This window comes from Lontra canadensis, unplaced genomic scaffold (genome assembly GCF_010015895.1).
Source record: "Lontra canadensis isolate GAN:19392208 unplaced genomic scaffold, GSC_riverotter_1.0 scaffold1, whole genome shotgun sequence".
NCBI lineage: Eukaryota > Metazoa > Chordata > Mammalia > Carnivora > Mustelidae > Lontra > Lontra canadensis.
In genome coordinates this window covers 40,168,389-40,185,934 of record NW_022630995.1, presented here as the reverse complement: position 1 = coordinate 40,185,934, position 17,546 = coordinate 40,168,389, and the positions used below count along the sequence as shown (strand labels likewise).

At 34.0% G+C, this 17,546-nt stretch overlaps 1 non-coding gene across 1 annotated transcript; it reads right to left on the bottom strand.

The window, feature by feature from the left end:
* Nucleotides 1-1,587: 1,587 nt before the first annotated feature.
* Nucleotides 1,588-1,695, bottom strand: LOC116871757. The gene has a single exon (XR_004383500.1). It is a non-coding gene; the product is annotated as a U6 spliceosomal RNA (small nuclear RNA).
* Between the last annotated feature and the right edge of the window lie 15,851 nt (nt 1,696-17,546).

Genomic DNA, 17,546 nt, shown 5'->3' with positions numbered 1-17,546 from the left:
ATCTTCATCTAACATTGAAAATAGTTGTGCAGTGTTGTTTCTTTTAGCAAAGGCTCTGCAGATGCCATGTGGAAAAGATTTAGAAATAAGACACAATTCCAATTCTCAAGGTACTTGCCAATTGGAGAAATAAGAAAGTAGCACAATAAGGAAGCATGTGTCAGGGGCCTTATTTGAAGAACAAAAAAAATTACTATGGGAATGTATTAGAAGAGTACAACATGGGTTGTTTTACTAAATTTTATGCTTTTTTTTTTTTTTTACTAAGACATTTCTTTTGAGGCTTTTTTTTTTTTTTTTTTAAGATTTTATTTACTTATTTGACAGAGAGAGAAAGAGATCACAGGTAGGCAGAGGGGCAGGCAGAGAGAGAGGGGGAAGCAGGCTCCCTGCTGATCAGAGAGCCCAATGTGGGGCTCGATCCCAGGACCCTGAGATCATGACCCGAGTCAAAGGCAGAGGCTTAGCCCACTGAGCCACCCAGATGCCCCTTGAGGCTTTGATAACATAATGAATTCTATAAAAAGGTTGGAAGCTGTCAAAGCCCAATGCACTCATGGAAGCAAAACTTATTTTTTTGTCCAATATAAAGTCCTTCTCTCTGTATTCTTGCTTTTGCCCTTTGGTCTAGGGCACCATTCTTCAGGGAAATGTGAAGTACAAAAAAAAAATAATAATAATAATTAAAAAAATAATAATAAAAGTAAAAAATAAAAATGAGTTGACGCCCTTTCACTTTATTATACACACCTCTTGTTTTCATGCAAAAAATACCAGAATAACTTTTGACTCAGATCTGCTACCTGTTTTAAGACCAATATTTCCTGTTAATTAGAAGAAGATTAAGAGTCCCCTGAGCTTTCCTCTCATGGCATATTTCCAGAAAAGAATTTTGGGGCCAACTTCCTCGTACATATTTAGAAAAAAGTATTATTCTAGATTTTCTCCTTCCTTCTTTTTGAGGGTTATAATAACAGGATTCTGAAAAATTAACAATTTGATCAATGTGTATCATTGCCATTTTTCTATAGTCAAATTTAGGAGAAGGCTGTCGCGTTCTCATCAGAGACATATAATGCATGAGTTATGACTAAGTTCCATCTGGATGAGCAGCCAGCTTATCACAATCTTGGAAAAGCTTGCAGATTTCTCAAAAAAGCCCCAGGTACTTTTTTTTGCAAAACCCAGGGCTTTTCTAAGATTTGTTTTCTCAGGTTGGTTTGTCTCAAAACCTGTTTTTTTGGAGCCCATTACAAGACTTATAGTGTGCCAAAGAATCAGAATTAAGTTTGTTTTTGTCAGGTGACTTTGAAAACATGATGTCAACTAAAAGATACTTATTACCATAGAGCAATGCACACTTTCATAAAATAATGAGAGTTTTCAGATTTTTTATATCTATGACAATTGTATTTCTCAAAAAGTTTTTTTTTCGGGGGGGGAATTGATTTTCAGTGAAAGATTGGAAACAATTCGGTATGTGAATCTCAATTTACAGTTAATATTTGTATATTAGTTATATATGTAGGGAAATCTATAATGAGGAGATAATTGACTCTATCTGTAATAGAAATTAAATTTAATATTACAAAAACAATAAATCACATATTTAGTGGTAGACTTAATAATGCTTTGGCCATGCTAACCTTCTCTGTATCATTCCAATTTTAGTATATGTGCTGCTAAAGTGAGCACAATAATACTTTGAATATAACTAACTCAATTAAAATACATAAAACTATACAATTTTCTTAGTAATAGGGCAAAATGTACCTAAATTTTGTCAACTTCAAATCTCATTAACTACTTGAAAGATGCAGTTTTTAAGTTTTGAAATGCATATATCACTTACCAAAACCACATCAATACTTCTCAATTCATGAATATAATCAAGTCTATGTTTTCAAGAATCTTCTCTCCACCACATATACCTACACACATGCAATATAATTCTATAATTTTTTAGACTTTCTTTATACACCTTAATTTTGTAAAGACCTCATAGTTAACTATGGCACTTTTTGAGCACCTGTTTAAAATTAGAAGACTTGGGTTTAAAAACTGATTCTATATTTTATTATTTTTGTGAATTTGACTGTATTATTTAATATTACTGGACTTCATGAATGCCATTTACAAAATAGGATATAATAAAATTTATCTCACGTATCTTCATAGTTAAATAATATAATTCATGTAAAAGAGCATTATATTCTGTAACTTATTACATGTATTTTTTATCTGTAAAATATTTATCTATTATGTGCATAGTATAGTGTAACACTCTGAAGTAAACCGAAAAGAAATTTGAAGTAATGTAAAATATAATAAATCTTTATCAAAGAGTTGTAATCTATTTCAGCGAGAAATAACCATATCAAGCATTCAGGTAGTGACACAAATGAAAGCAAACAGCATACGATTGTGCTCCCTAACAGTGATAAACACCACAAAATGTTGCCAAAATTTAAAGGCCTGGGGACTCAATGTGGCATGAAACTATATGGGAGTACACAATAAAGGTGTTGATTTTTGAATTGGACATCTAAAAAGATGGGTATGTTTGGAGCAAGAGCACTTTGATGGATAATAATAGTCAATGAATTAGATGAGTTAACAATACAGGGTCTCAAATAGCAATAAAAGCTGGGCTCTTATGTGGAAGGGAATGGGTCTCACTGTGGGCTTCCAAGCAGGACAAATTTCACAATGCAATGAGGCCCATCTAGGCAAATAAATTTGGTATGAGAATGCCAGGTGGATTTATAAGGAGATTCAGTGACAGAGAAAGAGAATATGAGTCTAGAATCTAGTTTCAATGGCTTTGGAAATCTAGCCCAGATTTCATTACTCAAAATTACCTATTTTTTTTTTTGTCTGAATGACATTCAATAAATTTAAATCCACATAAAACTTGACAAAATCTGAAAATAGTAGTAATCCTTACAGAAATAGCTATTTACCTAAGGAGAAATGAGTAAGTGCCTTTGTGGTTATATACCTCAATGACTTATGATTATTAAATTTATAATGTGTCAAGAATTTGATACCTAACTCTTTTAATGTCACTGAATTCTTCTAGGTTTGTGTTCCAGTGCTAGGAGTCTTTAAATAATAATAATAACAACAGCAGCAGTAGTAATAATTATTTAAATTAGAGCAGAAAGAGTTTATAGTCATTATTCTGGTGAATGAGAGATTTTTCTAAGTTTGAGAAGCAGGGTCAGGTTGTCTTCAATAATTCACTATGTCAAAAGAAGTTAAATAGCTGAGTTAAAGAGTATTAAATAAAACTCCCAGATAGAATGTTCTAACTTTTTGCAAGAGTAGGAAGAGGAAAAGAGAGAGAACAGAGAAGGAAAAACTTGGGAAAGAACCACTAGCTGTGATCATTCGAGTTAAGTGGGGAGTTCAAAACACAGTATATGGACATCCGATCTGGATTATAGTTTATCTAGTCAAAAAAAAATTTTTTTTTTTTTACCATTTGATAAACTCTAATAAAAAATGATGCTATCTTGAGGGTGTTAGAGAAAAATATTAATGTTTTGCTATGAAAACAAAGCTGGTTACATTCTTAATTTTGTCAAGTATTAATTGTGATTGTCAACCTTCCATTATCTCCTGGATCCTCAGAGTAAATCATCACTATATGTAATCTTATGAAAGGATGCTTAAATTTTTATATCTTATTATATTATACAGAGTATGTGACATTAAAAAAAAAAACATTAGCTTCTTAATAATCTTCTTAATACTACTTAGTGTAGGTTCAGATTTGTTAATCTGGATTCTATGAATACACTTAAGGAAAGCTAACAGGAAAAGACCCAGAATCTCATTCTCAATCAAGAAGAATAAGTCTTAGATGAAAACATCCTGATGATAGCCACACACAATATAATATTGAATTTAAAATCCCCTGGAAGATCACACTTTAGTTATCTTACTAGAAACATACACAGTACTGAATATTTGTTTATTATAATTCTATGGTATTCATGGAGAAAATTAGTATTTTTCCCTTTCCTGTCATAGTTGGGGTTGGAAATGAAGGAATTATGGTAGCAGAAAAGTATGACTAAATATTTTATAATACATCTTTAGTTAGAAAATAGCAGAGGACCTGAACATAAGGATAGAATAAAATACAGTGCAATGCAAGGTTTATTTCATCTCTTCTCAAACTGTAGTATATAGAGAAATCAATTGAGTCTGAAGTTAAAATGCAGATTCTGATTTAGTTAGTCTGGGGTGGAGATCTCTGAAACCCAGCTTCCAGGTGACCAAACTTTGATTTACAAAATTAGTGTTTTAAATACATTCTTTTTTAGCAGACATGTACTTTTTTGGAAAGAAATTTTGTTCTAAACTGTAATTTTTCAAATGAAATATAAACCTCTTGAAAGCCGGAACAGTTTTATATCTATATTGTCAACCTAAAGAAAGGAGGGAAACTGAAGCAAACTTGAATGATTTTGTTGATTCAGGAATACCAGAGGAATTGGGATTCAGGAAACACATGTTATAACAAGTTACATGCAAGTCCCTTGACAGTTTAGGGCAAGCTGTAGTTTTTGGTCAGGAGTGCAAAGAGGGAGCAGTCCAAAGAGAGTTGAAGCAATTGGTTCAGTAGCTTGAGGCTGGGAAGAAATTCTTGGTAGGTGTTCATTGGCCTGGAATAAGTCTCAGTCTTCTATAAATCAGGCATTCAACGGAAATCAGTCTATTGTCTCTTAAGGTCTCTTCTCCTCAGGGCACATCACGTTCATGAGATTCTCCATTTCATGACCTCCTGCCCCATTTCAGACTGACATTTTTTTTCACACTATGTATTCCTAGTCCTGCCTGAGAAGTGTTAAGTATTTGTTAATGTATGTATGCATTTATTTATTTATTTTAAATATTTTATTTATTTATTTGACAGAGAGAAAGATCACAAGTGGTCAGAAAGGCAAGCAGAGAGAGAGGGGAAGCAGGCTCCCTGCTGAGCAGAGAGCCCGATGCGGGGCTCATCCCCAGGACCCTGAGATCATGACCTGAGCCGAAGGCAAAGGCTTAACCCACTGAGCCACCCAGGCGCCCCTCAATAAGTATTTATGCCTAGTAGTGGTATTGATAACTTCTGTACATAAATTGCTTTAACTTCAAACCTGCAAAGCAGGTAGTAATTGCTAGATTTCATTGTTCAAAAACATTTTAAGAATGATTACCTGTATATACCTTATTTTGAGTCTGGAAGATGATTTCTAAATCCTGGCTTGAGCAATTTTTGGCCATTTGACTATGCAAAGGTTACCCAACTTATCTGTATTTTGTTTTTCTCACATAAAATGGAGTTAGAAATTATGCTTGCCAAAGATTATTTCCAGGATCACGTGATACATGTATTACATGTTAAAACATGTGTCTGATGTATCAACATCTCCATGAATGCTAGCTATTTTTATTCTTTTAATTATTTTATATGTAGTAGGTACATATACATGTGTACTTACATTAATTTATAAGTATTTAAAATTTTTATATTAAGTAGATTTCTATTTTGTTTTAAATCTAACAATACAAACCTGTACTAATTTCTGTAATTTAACTGGATCTGATGATACTTTACTTTGGTATACTCTTGTTTAAGAATATATAATATAATACTTAAGAAAATACAACGAAATGTAATACTTAAACTGTAATTCAGTACTTGGTATGCTATTCATGAACAGCAGTACTGACATTCTATTGTTCATAATATCAGCTGAACATTCTCTAAGTTATACCCTTTATTTATCTGAGCAGCAGGTATTACTAGAACTGATAAAGTACAGCTTCCTCATGATTAACTTATATACAGTACAGCATTCACATTCTTACAGCCATGATTCTTTATATAATTATATCTATTAAAGTGTATATAAATAATGTTACCATTTAATTACTCCAACAAGGAAAAATACCAGTTAAAAACTTTCAGAATTAAAAAAAGAGAGACACAGGAAGAAATTTCCTTCTAAGTTACCCTTATTTTTTACTTTTACAATATGAACTTAAAGGAACAATGAAACACATCAGTGCATAGAAAAACTGGAGGAATCTTTTTTGACAACATAGGATTGAAAAGGTCATATAATTTAACTTTGGAATGTACTGTACCCTGTTAACCCTAGATGCTTGTTCTTCTAAAAAAATATCTAGTTCTTCATTTCACAAATATTATTAGTATCTGATAGATTTGAAGAGCTAAATGTGAAGCAAACCATAACAGAAAACAGAATAAAAAACTCTGTTAAGTAAAGACATCCTCTCAGAGCACGTATATTTATCTTTTAATTTAGCCTTGAACATCTAAGAAGGTTTCTTGGACATGGCAAATTCAAACAGGATTCCCATTGCATTATAAAAACCTGAAACTCCCAGCCCTACACCTACATAATTTCTTTCAATGTAAACTATTTAGGAATATGATGGTTTTGTTTATTTTTTTTTAAAAGGATGATTTTAAATCTTTGGTTGGTATCCATATTTTTTTTTTCCTGCATGTTTCTGTGTTTGTTGTTAACAGTTGGTAACAGGATGTGTTTACTCATTATACTCAAAGAAAATATGAAAGTTGAGCAAAACCACCATATATCAATTAATGACCAAATAAAGATAGGGTAATTCTTAGTTTAGGAATTTTTAAATTTTTATTTGTTAAGGATTTTCCATGTGTGAGGGTGTGTTTGCAAATTATTATTTGACTTACTCATTGGGTACTTGAATGGTGTAGAGAGCAAAATGGGGTCTCTCGTGCCGAGCAGGGACATGTCAAGCAATGATGCAAGCGGTTAAGGTAGTGCAGCTAGGAGACATCACAGGGACCAACATCAACTGACAGCCCTTCACCAGAACTGATCACAAGCAGAACCAGAAAAGGTCTGCAGAGACCCCAAACCGATTAAACCCTTTAAAGAGGGTAAGGATTTTGGCAGCAAATTGATTCTTCAGACCTGACCCCTCTATGTCTGACCACTTCAAAAAGGCAATTGCTGCTGAAGGCTCCACCCATTGATCTCCATGATCTCTGAACAGAACCAAGATCCTTCACAGCTTGAACATCAGAAGCAGTAAGTGCCAAGAGCTAACCTGGACCAGACCCAGGCCTTATCTCAACTGTGTGCCCACAGACTGACTTGGCATTTGGTTGGTTAACTTCCTGCACTCTTCTGTTATCTTCTTTGTTGTGTGGCTTGTCTTCTGTTCTGCTCTCTGTGCTGTGTAAGAAGCCAACTTCAATCACATGATGCAATGTCACTGAGTTTGAAATCCTGAACCTGCTTTATAATTGTGATTTACTTTGCTTTATGATTGCATAAAGCTGACATCGTGGAAAGATACACCTTGTGTGTGCCTCATAGAATGCTCATGACAAATGGATTGTTTGGGAATCTGGTTTGTGTGTGTGTGTTTCCTGTTTGTTTGGGTAATTTATTTATTTTTTTAAGATTTTATTTATTTATTTGACAGACAGAGATCACAAGTAGGCAGAGAGGCGGGCAGAGAGAGAGAGGAAGAAGCAGGCTTCCTGCCAAGCAGAGAGCCCGATGCGGGGCTGGATCCCAGGACCCTGAGATCATGACCTGAGCCAAAGGCAGAGGCTTCTGCTCACCCAGGCATCCTGTTTGGATAATTTATTGATAAGTAAATTGACTTTTTTCAAATAAGCCAAGTGAAATTCTGCAAAATCATATTTTTTTAATGAAAATTTAATTATTGGTTAAAATGATAAGAATATGTATGTATCTGCATTTATACTCTTGCTCAGGGCCCACAAATAATAGCAATTTGTCCTTCTGGTCAAAGCTGATTCTTAGGGTAGGTTTGTTTCAAGAGGGTCTGAGATTCTGCCTTAGGAAGAAAAGCTGCTATCTCCCTCTGTCGCATTCTCTAGTGGAGGTCGTGGAGGTTGAGAAGGGAAAATTCAGGAGTCAGCCTGTCTTCTCTCCATACACTGCCTCCTCTGTACTAGGGATGAAAGAAAAATTAATATGCCACTCTCAGAGGCTGCCAACCCCTGGTCTAGAAAATAGGACCTGTTTAGAGAGCTTTCCCTGTATAGGACCTCATATGGTTGCTACTTGATCAAATAGTGAGGAAAGCTGAGAAAAAGGCTATAAACAGGACTTCATTCTGAAAAAAAGAGTGAGGAGCCTTGTGGGATGCAGAAAATATTAGCATACTTGATTTTTCCTGTTACTGGAGAGACCTTGGATAGAGCTTCCAGTCATGAGTTCAACTTCAGGATCCTTGAAACCTGGATGTATGGAAATGGAGAAGGCTGGCTTTTGATGGGTATTAGTAAAGTTTGGGGTATAAATCTGAGGACATCTTATTTCATTAGTCAGTATTTTCCAGAGAAACAGATGAGTTGGGTTTATGTAAATATATAAGGAATTTTGTTACAAGGTTGAGAAGTCTCATGATTTGCTATTTGCAAGCTGGAGACCCAGAAAAGTCAGTGGAATTCAGTCTGAGTTCGAAGGCCTGAAAACCAGAGGAGTCAAAGCTGTGAATCCCAGAAAAAGTGAAATGAGATGTCTCAGTTCAACAGTGAAGTAGGGATAAAAGGGGACAAATTTCTGCTTCGTTTACTTTTGTTTCTATTCAGTCCTTCAAAGGATTGAATGGTGGCCACCACATTGAGTAGAACAAGCTATCTACTAAATCCACCAATTTGGATGCTAATGTCATCCCAAAACACCTTCACAGTCACATCCAGGAATAATGTTTAATCTGGAAACTCCACAGCCGCTTGAACTGACACATAAAATTACATCTCACTAATTTACCTTGACAAGAGCTTAAACTTTTTAGTAGATTATAAAGAATGCTACTAGGAGGAGAAAGTGTTATTGGCCTAATTTCAGACTCAGCAAAAAAGATACTTAGTAGATCAAAATGCTGCTTCTTCCTGAGAATAATTATGTGTTCCCGTATGAGTGGTGACGTTTTGTGATCTAGCAATTGCAGGCTGGGGCACAATATTTTCTGATCTGGTATGTGGGGAACTTTCAAATATTTAAGGGCACTCATCTTTTCCTCTGAGTAACCTGTTCCTTTGAGGATCATAAAAACCTTGAGAAATATAAAGTTTTATTTTTTTTTAAATTTTATTCATTGAATGTCTCATTTTTTTAAGCCCTTCTAATAAATTTGAGCTCTCATTTTATGCCCATTACACTGGAAACTCAAGTTTTCCTAAAAGCTGATTATGTGTAATATATTCACAGTCAACTAGACTAGACAGTCATTTAGATATTTTGTATTAATTTAATATAAATTATTTGTTGAACCTGTAGACTGTGAATTCAGACAGGCTGGTTCAAGTCATAACTCAGCTACTTAGCCAGCATAAAAAGTTATTAAACGTTATTAGATATTAAGGAAATAGACTTTAAAATGTAATTAGGATACTATTCCACAATTACTAGAATTATTCAGACATTTTTGGGAAAAAAAATTGAAAGGATATGCACCAATTTAGTCTCCTAAACATTTCTTGTAAAAGTGTAGAATGAAATAACTACTCTGAAAAATGTCTGATAGAGTCTTTTAAAATTGTATCCTATTGTCCTTAAATTTACATTATCACTACATTTATTTATATATACTTCATTTAAATGTGCTCTCATGTAAACCACAATTTTTGTTAATTACTTTTTGTTGTTGTTGTTGTTGTTGTTAATTATGTTTTATCACCATGAATATTTTATCTGAGATAATCTTTTTGACTTATATATAACCCCAGATATAACAAAAATTACTACTATCAACAGTGGTCTAAGAGATTTTATATACTTAGTGCTCTTGAAAAAATTGCATCAATCAGAGAACACTATTTTCATTTCATTCTATCAACATGAATATTTTAATTAGGCAAAGGATTAAGTTACTTACAGAAGACAGAACAGCACCTATTGTTATAAAACATAAAAACGCATTAAACACAGAATTGTATATGTTGGCTATTAAAATACACTTATTTCAAATTTCAATCTGTTTTACAATGGACAAGCATATGGTTTTAAATAACAAATATGAAATACAGGCAACGACATGTTGAATGTATTTATTTACATTGCTATAGCAAAAACATGCTTTTCAGATTCATAAACAAGACATTTAGAATGTTCAGAATCTAGTTTTAAGAATAATGATCTTTATATCCTCAGAATCCTCAAAATTCTGGGGCAATTTCAAAGAAAGAATAGAGTTTATTATTAGAGATAGAAAGATTAAAGTTCTACAATAGTGTTTTTGATTTTAAAAAGTTGGTGTTTGAGCCAAGTTTTAAGGTAAATAGAGCTCACTTACTTGGTTCAATCAATGATTTTAATAAAGTTTCTTTTTCGAAGGTCTACAGAGAGTTTGCTTGTATTTTTGTCTGCTCCCTAGAAAAATATTCAATGTGATTAAATAATTCTACTAATTTAGTACATTTTACTGGGTATTTTTTTCAGAGTAATTTGTATTTGGATAAAATTTGTACATTTCCAAGCCGAAACTAGAGTCTTGAAATTTATTTCTAATTAGTATCATAAAAATGAATAACTGTGGCATAAAAGGAACATTAGTTTCAAAATATTTTTAAAAGCAATGTTATAGAGACTTATGAAAAGGAAACCTAAAACAAGGATGTATCTGAACTATTAAATTTCTAAGTGAATATTGTAGGATATTCTGAGGGCAGTAAGTACCTAATTGATTTTCCCAGTTCAGCCTTAAAAAGAACCTTGGGGCTAGTTTGCACTTGTAGTCTTGCTTTATGGACCTAAAAGAGTACGCGTGTAAAGTATCACATATTCCAAAGAATTCAAGTCATAAAATGACTCTCAGATGAAGAAATAAGTATAGTATTTCATGCCTTAAAGACATGATGTTACAAATAAAAGTACTCAGTGTAAAAATTATTTTTAAACAGTTTATTTTAACATACACAACTTAAAACTAGAAAAGTGAAAGTTATAGTATGTTTTGGAGGCTGAGTTCCTGGGGAAGCAGGTTATAAGAGATTATTGCACACGAAGTTATTTGGGGTGTGCTCTCAGGATCAAGACCTATCAGGAAACGGGAGAACTGAGATAGGGCAGAAAATGAAAGTGGGATGAAGTGCAGTTTCAACAAAGGCTTCAGCTTGACCCTACATAGAATTCTAGAGTTAGGATGGCCCATTTCTGTGTTGCCTTGTGGAGCCAAGGGACCAGCCTTTATATCCCTGAGTAAAGTAGTCATAGGATTGGGCTGCCTTCTGAAAGGGGCATGATTTGAGTGAAGAATCCCTTTTCAGCTGAGGACATTCTTGAGAAAGGCTGGCCATTGAGTTATGTGACCCAGCAACTGGGAGGAGTGTCACTCTATTTTGAAGGAAATTTGTGGAGTCATTGGAGAATACTCCACATTAACTGACACTTATTATGTTCTACAGCCCCTCCCTGTGCTGAATGCTTAGTCTGTAGATTTCATTTTATGCTTAAGATATTTCTTTGCCCATCTCTGAAGCATGGAAAATAAATAAACTTACCTAAACTACCAGCAAATGGGTAGTTCATCTAAAATATGAGAGCTTCCATTAAAAATCAACATTTTATTTGTAGGAATGTTCCTATTAGTGGATTCAGAAAACAATTTTTTTTCACCAGATTCTAATTTCTATTGTTCCTATTTGTAGGAATGTAGATGCAGATTTCATACAAAATAAATCATTATATTTTGAGTGTATTTTCCCTGCCCATAATACTTGAATTCATTCCATACTTGCATGTATTTTGGTATCTTCCTGTATGTCTTTCTTTTCACGTGTGTAAGTTTTTATACACAATATTCTAGGACATACCAATCGGAAATAGGTCTAATATTGACATTCTATCTTCAGTGTGAGCCAAAATTTAATCAATGATAGCAATGTGTGTGTGTGTGTGTGTGTGTGTGTTTTGTTTTGTTGCATATACAAAGTTAACAGATACTTGTAAAATCCTGAGTCCAAACCAGAGAACGTTGGGTGATATAATAGCCTGTGTATGATTAGGAGAGCCTGGAGACTTTGATTTGAATTTTAGGCTTACTTTGATCAACTCTCTTGAGTTCATTTAATTTCCTTTACTGTAAGCCAGGAGTAATACAATTTTCTTTATGACTTCAAATTTTTATTCCAAAGTAATAGTAAATATAGGTAGAAGTGTAAAAAACCTGCAAATTATTTAAATATATTTAAGTAAAATTATTAATATTGCAATTATTAAATTAGTTAAAATATTTTTAAAAGATTTTATTTATTTATTTGACAGAGAGACAGATCACAAGTAGGCAGAGAGGCAGGCAGAGAGAGAGAGAGAGGGGAAGCAGGTTCCCTGCTAAGTAGAGAGCCCCACGTGGGGCTCTATCCCAGGACCCTGGGATCATGACCTGAGCCAAGGGCAGAGGCTTTAATCCACTGAGCCACCCAGCATCCCAAGTTAAAATATTTTGTAATTTATTTATTTGTCTAAGCTTTTTCTAAAGACTGATCAGGTCACATCAGCACAAGTTATCTGGAGTCAAGTTTTTACCACCCTTTCTATGTGAACATGTACTCTCCTGGTCCACTTAAGTCTTGGCCACTCACAGTGCTGGATTTATACACTTTACAATTTTACATCTTATTTGTTACCTATTTTCTATGGACATTTATGTTTACAGCTTATACTTTAGATCTGTTAACTCCTCCAACTTATATCTTAGTTTCCAGAAAACAATATTCTTCCCCAATGTTATGAATGCCCTCTACAAAATTATATTTACAAGGGTGCCTGGGTGACTTAGGCATTAAGCATCTGCCTTTGGCTCAGGTCATGATCCCAGGGTCCCAAGATCCATCATGGCATCTGGCTCCCTGCTCAGTGGGAAACCTGCTTCTCTCTCCCCCATTCCCCCTGCTCCTGTTCCTTCTCTCACTGTCTCTGTCTAATAAGTAAATTAAAAAATCTTAAAAAAATTACACTTACTAAACATAAATTTAAATTTTTGTTACTGGTTTTTATAATGAGTTCATAAGCTCATTTAAAAATGTCTTCAGCATTAATTAAATTGCAAATGTTGACAATGGATATATTTCAATATTTGGTTATTATTTTCAAACTTTACATAGAGAACTTGGTGGAACTTTTCTGATTTAGTTAGGGAAAAACAATTAGCATGTGATTATTCAAAATGCTTCATTTTAATAATAGGACATATGACATTTTAATTATGTCTCACTCTGGATTTTGGCTTAAAATGTTCAATTCTATTGTTTTTGTTAAATACTTTGCTATATAATGTCTATCCCTAGGAGTTTTGAAAGAATTATCCCTATGATTTTTTTACTGTTTCATGATTCTTAACTCATACATCTGCATTTAGTTTGTTCTCTTATACCTTTTAAATTCTTATTTTAAGAAGGAAGAAATAGGGAAAGAAAAAGAAAGGAGAGATGAACAAGGGAAGAAAGAATAGAAGGAAAAAAGGGAAGAAGAAAGGGAGGAAGAAAGATGTGCTTTATTTGTTTCTTTGTTTAATTTGGAGAAAAGTCAGTTACTTTCAAATTTTTTAACCTTTTTTTGTAGCTTTGTTTTTATTTAAATTCTTTTTAGCTAACATATAGAGTAATATTGGTTTCAGGAGTAGAATTTAGTGATTCATCACTTATATACAATACCCAGAGCTCTTTACAACAGGTGCCCTCCTTAATACCCATCACCCATTTAGCCCATTCTCACCCCACCCACCTCCCCTCCATCAACTCTCAATTTACTCTCTATAGTTAACAGTCTGTTTTATGGTTTGCCTCTCTCTTTCCCACCCCCATGTTCATCTGTTTCATATCTTAAATTCCAAATATAAGTGAAATCATATGGTATTTGTCTTTCTCTGACTGACTCATTTTGCTTGGCGTAATGCTCTCTGGCTCCATCCACGTCGTTATAAGATTTAATTCTTTTTGATGGCTGAGTAATATTCTATTGTGTATGCATACCACATCTTTATCCATTCATGAGTTAGATGGGCATTTGGGGTTTTTCCATAATTTGGCTATTGTTGATAATACTGCAATAAGTGTCAGGATGCATGTATCCCACTGAATTAGTATTTTTTATACTCTGGGTAAATAGCAAGTTGTGCAATTGTTTGGTGGTAGGGTAGCTCTATCTTTAGCTTTTTGAGGAAACTCCATATTATTTTCCGGAGTGGCTGCACCAGTTTGCATTCCTATCAAGAATGTAAGAGAAGTCCCCTTTCTCTGCATCCTCACCAACATCTGTTATCTCCTATGTTGTTAATTTTAGCCATTCTAACAGGTGTGAGGTGGTATCTCATTGTGGTTTTGATTTGCATTTCCTTGGTGAGTTATATGGAGGATCCTTTCATGTGTCTGTTAGCCATCTGTATGTCTTCTTTGGAAAAATGTCTATTCATATCCTCTGCCCATTTTTTAACTGGATTACTTGTTTTCTGGATGTTGAGTTTTATAGTTCTTTATATATATTTTTTGGTAGTAACCCTTTATCAGATATGTCATTTGTAAATGTCTTCTCCTATTCCATAGGTAGCCTTTTAGTTTTATTGATTGTTTCCTTTGTTGTGCAGAAGCTTTTTATTTTACTGAAATCCCAATAATTCATTTTTACTTTTATTTCCCTTGCCTCAAGCAACATATCTAGCAAGAAATTACTATGGTCAATATCCAAGTGGCTACTGCCTATGTTGTCTTCTAGGATGTTGAAGGTTTCTTGTCTCACATATAGGTCTTTCATTCATTTTGTATTTAGTTTTGTCTGTGGTGTAAGAAAGTGGTCCTGTTTCATTCTTTTGCATGTTTCTGTCCAGTTTTCCCTACACGATTTATTGAAGAGACTCTTTTTCCATTTGATATTCTATCCTGCTTTGTCAAAGATTAGTTGACCATATAGTTGTGTGTTCATTTTTGGGTTTTCTATTCTGTTCCATTGAACTATGTGTCTGTTTTTTTGCCATACTATACTGTTTTGATCACTACAGCTTTGTAATATAACTTGACATCTGGAATCATGATGCTTCCAGCTTTGCTTTTCTTTTTCAAGATTGTTTTGGCTATTCAGGGTGCTTTGTAGTGTCATACAAGTTTTAGGATTGTTTGTTCCAGTTCTGTAAAAAATGCTGTTGGTATGTTGATAGGGATTGCACTAAATGTATAGATTGCTTTGGGTAGTATGGGCATTTTAAAAATATTTTTTCCTCTTGGAACACAAAAAATAAAATAAAATTTAAAAAATATTCCTCTAATCTATGAACATGTTTTTTTCATTTCTTTGTGTCATTTTCAATTTCTTTCATTATGTTGTGTAGTTTTAAGCATATGGATCTTTTACTTCTTTGGTTAGGTTTGTTCCTAGGTATCTTATGGGTTTTGGTGCAATTGTAAATGTTATTTGGTCATATTGTAGATTGGATTGATTTCTTGATTTCTCTTTCTGTTGCTTCATTATTGATGTATAGAAATGCAACAGATTTCTGTACATTGATTCTGTATCCTGGACTTTACTGAATTTGTATATCAGTTCTAATAATTTTTTGGTGAGGTGAGGTCTTTTGAGTTTTCTACATAGAGTATCATACCATCTGCAGATAATGAAAGTTTGACTTCTTCCTTGTCTATTTGGATGCCTTTTATTTCTTTCCGTAGTCTGATTGTTGAAGATAGAATTTCCAAGACTATGTTAAAGAGCAGTACGTCCCTGTCTTATTCCTGACCTTAGGAGAAAATCTCTCAGGTTTTTCCCATTGAAGATCATATTAGCTGTGGATCTTTCGTATGTGGCCTTTGGGATGTTGATGTATGTTCTCCCTTCCTCTACTTAGAGAGTCTTTATCAAGAATAGATGCCGTATTTTGTCAAATGATTTTTCTACCTCTATTGAGATTATATAATTCTTTTTCTTTTTAAGATTTAATTTATTTATTTGACAGAGAGAGATCACAAGCAGGCAGAGAGGCAGGCAGAGATGGGAAGCAGGCTCCCTGCTGAGCAGAGAGCCCGAGGCAGGTCTCGATCCCAGGACCCCAAGACCATGACCTGAGCTGAAGGCAGAGGCTCAACCCACTGAGCCACCCAGGCGCCCTGGGATCATATAATTCTTATCCTTTTTTTTTTCTTAATGTGGTATATCACGTTGATTAATTTGCAAATATTGAATTACCCTTGCAATCGAGGAATAAATCCCACTTGATCATGGTGGATGATTCTTTTAATGTTTGTTGGATTCAATTTGCTAATATTTTGTTGATAATTTTTTTTTTCCTTTTTGATAAGTCTGGCTAGGGGTTTATCAATTTTGTTAATTTTTTTCAAAGAACCAGCTTCTGGTTTCATTATCTATTCTACTGGGTTTTGTGTGTTTGTTTCTATATCATTTATTTCTTTTCTAATTTTTATTATTTCCCTTCTTCTGCTGATTTTAGGCTTCATTTATTGTTCTTTTTCTAGCTCCTTTAAGTGTAAGGTTATGTTGCATATATGATAATTTTCTTGCTTCCTGAAGCAGGGCTGTATTGTCATATACTTCCCGCATATGACCACTTTGCTGCATCCCAAAAGTTTTGGGTAATTGTGTGTTTATTTCATTTGTTTCTATATATTTTTTAAATTTTCTTCTTCAGTTTCTGGTTGGCCCATTTATTCTTTAGTAGGGTATTCTATAATGCCCATGTATTTGTGATCTTTCTTTCTTTCTTTCTTTTTTTTTTTTTTTTTCTTGTTTCATAGTGTAGCGGTCAGCAAAATGTATGGCATGATCTCAATCTTTCTGTACCTGTTAAGGCTTAATTAGGATGTGATCTAGTCTGCAGAAGGTCCTATATGCCCATGAAAAGAATGTGTATTCTGCTGCTTTAGCATGAAATAGTCTAAATATACCTGTTAGGTCCACCTGGTCCTGTGTGTCATTCAGAGCCATTGTTTCCTTGTTAATTTTCTGTTTAGATGATTTGTCCATTGATGTAAGTGTGGTGTTAAAGTGCCATACTATTTTGTATTATTATCAATGAGTTCCTTTATGTTTATTTTTAATCATTTTATGTATTGGGGTTCTCCCAAGTTGAGGGCAATAAATATTTATAATTGTTAGATGTTCTTGCTGGATAGACCCCTTTATTATGATGTGGTGCCCTTCTTCATCCCTTGTTACACTCTTTGGTTTAAAATCTAGTTTGTCTGATAAAAATATTGCTACTCTGGCTTTCTTTTGACATCCATTTGCCTGATAAATTACTCTTCATCCCCTCTCTTTCAATCTGCAGGTGTCTTTAGGTCTAAAATGAGTCCCTTGGGAGTGCCTGGATGGTTCAGTTATTTAAGTGTCTGTCTTCAGCTTAGGTCATAATCTCAGGGTCCTGGGATTTACCCCCCCAACACACACACACACTCCCTGTTAGGCTCCCTGCTCAACAGAGATCTGCTTCTCCCTCTCTTTCTGTCCCTCCCCCTGCTAGTCTTCACACTCTATCTCTCAAATAAATAAAAT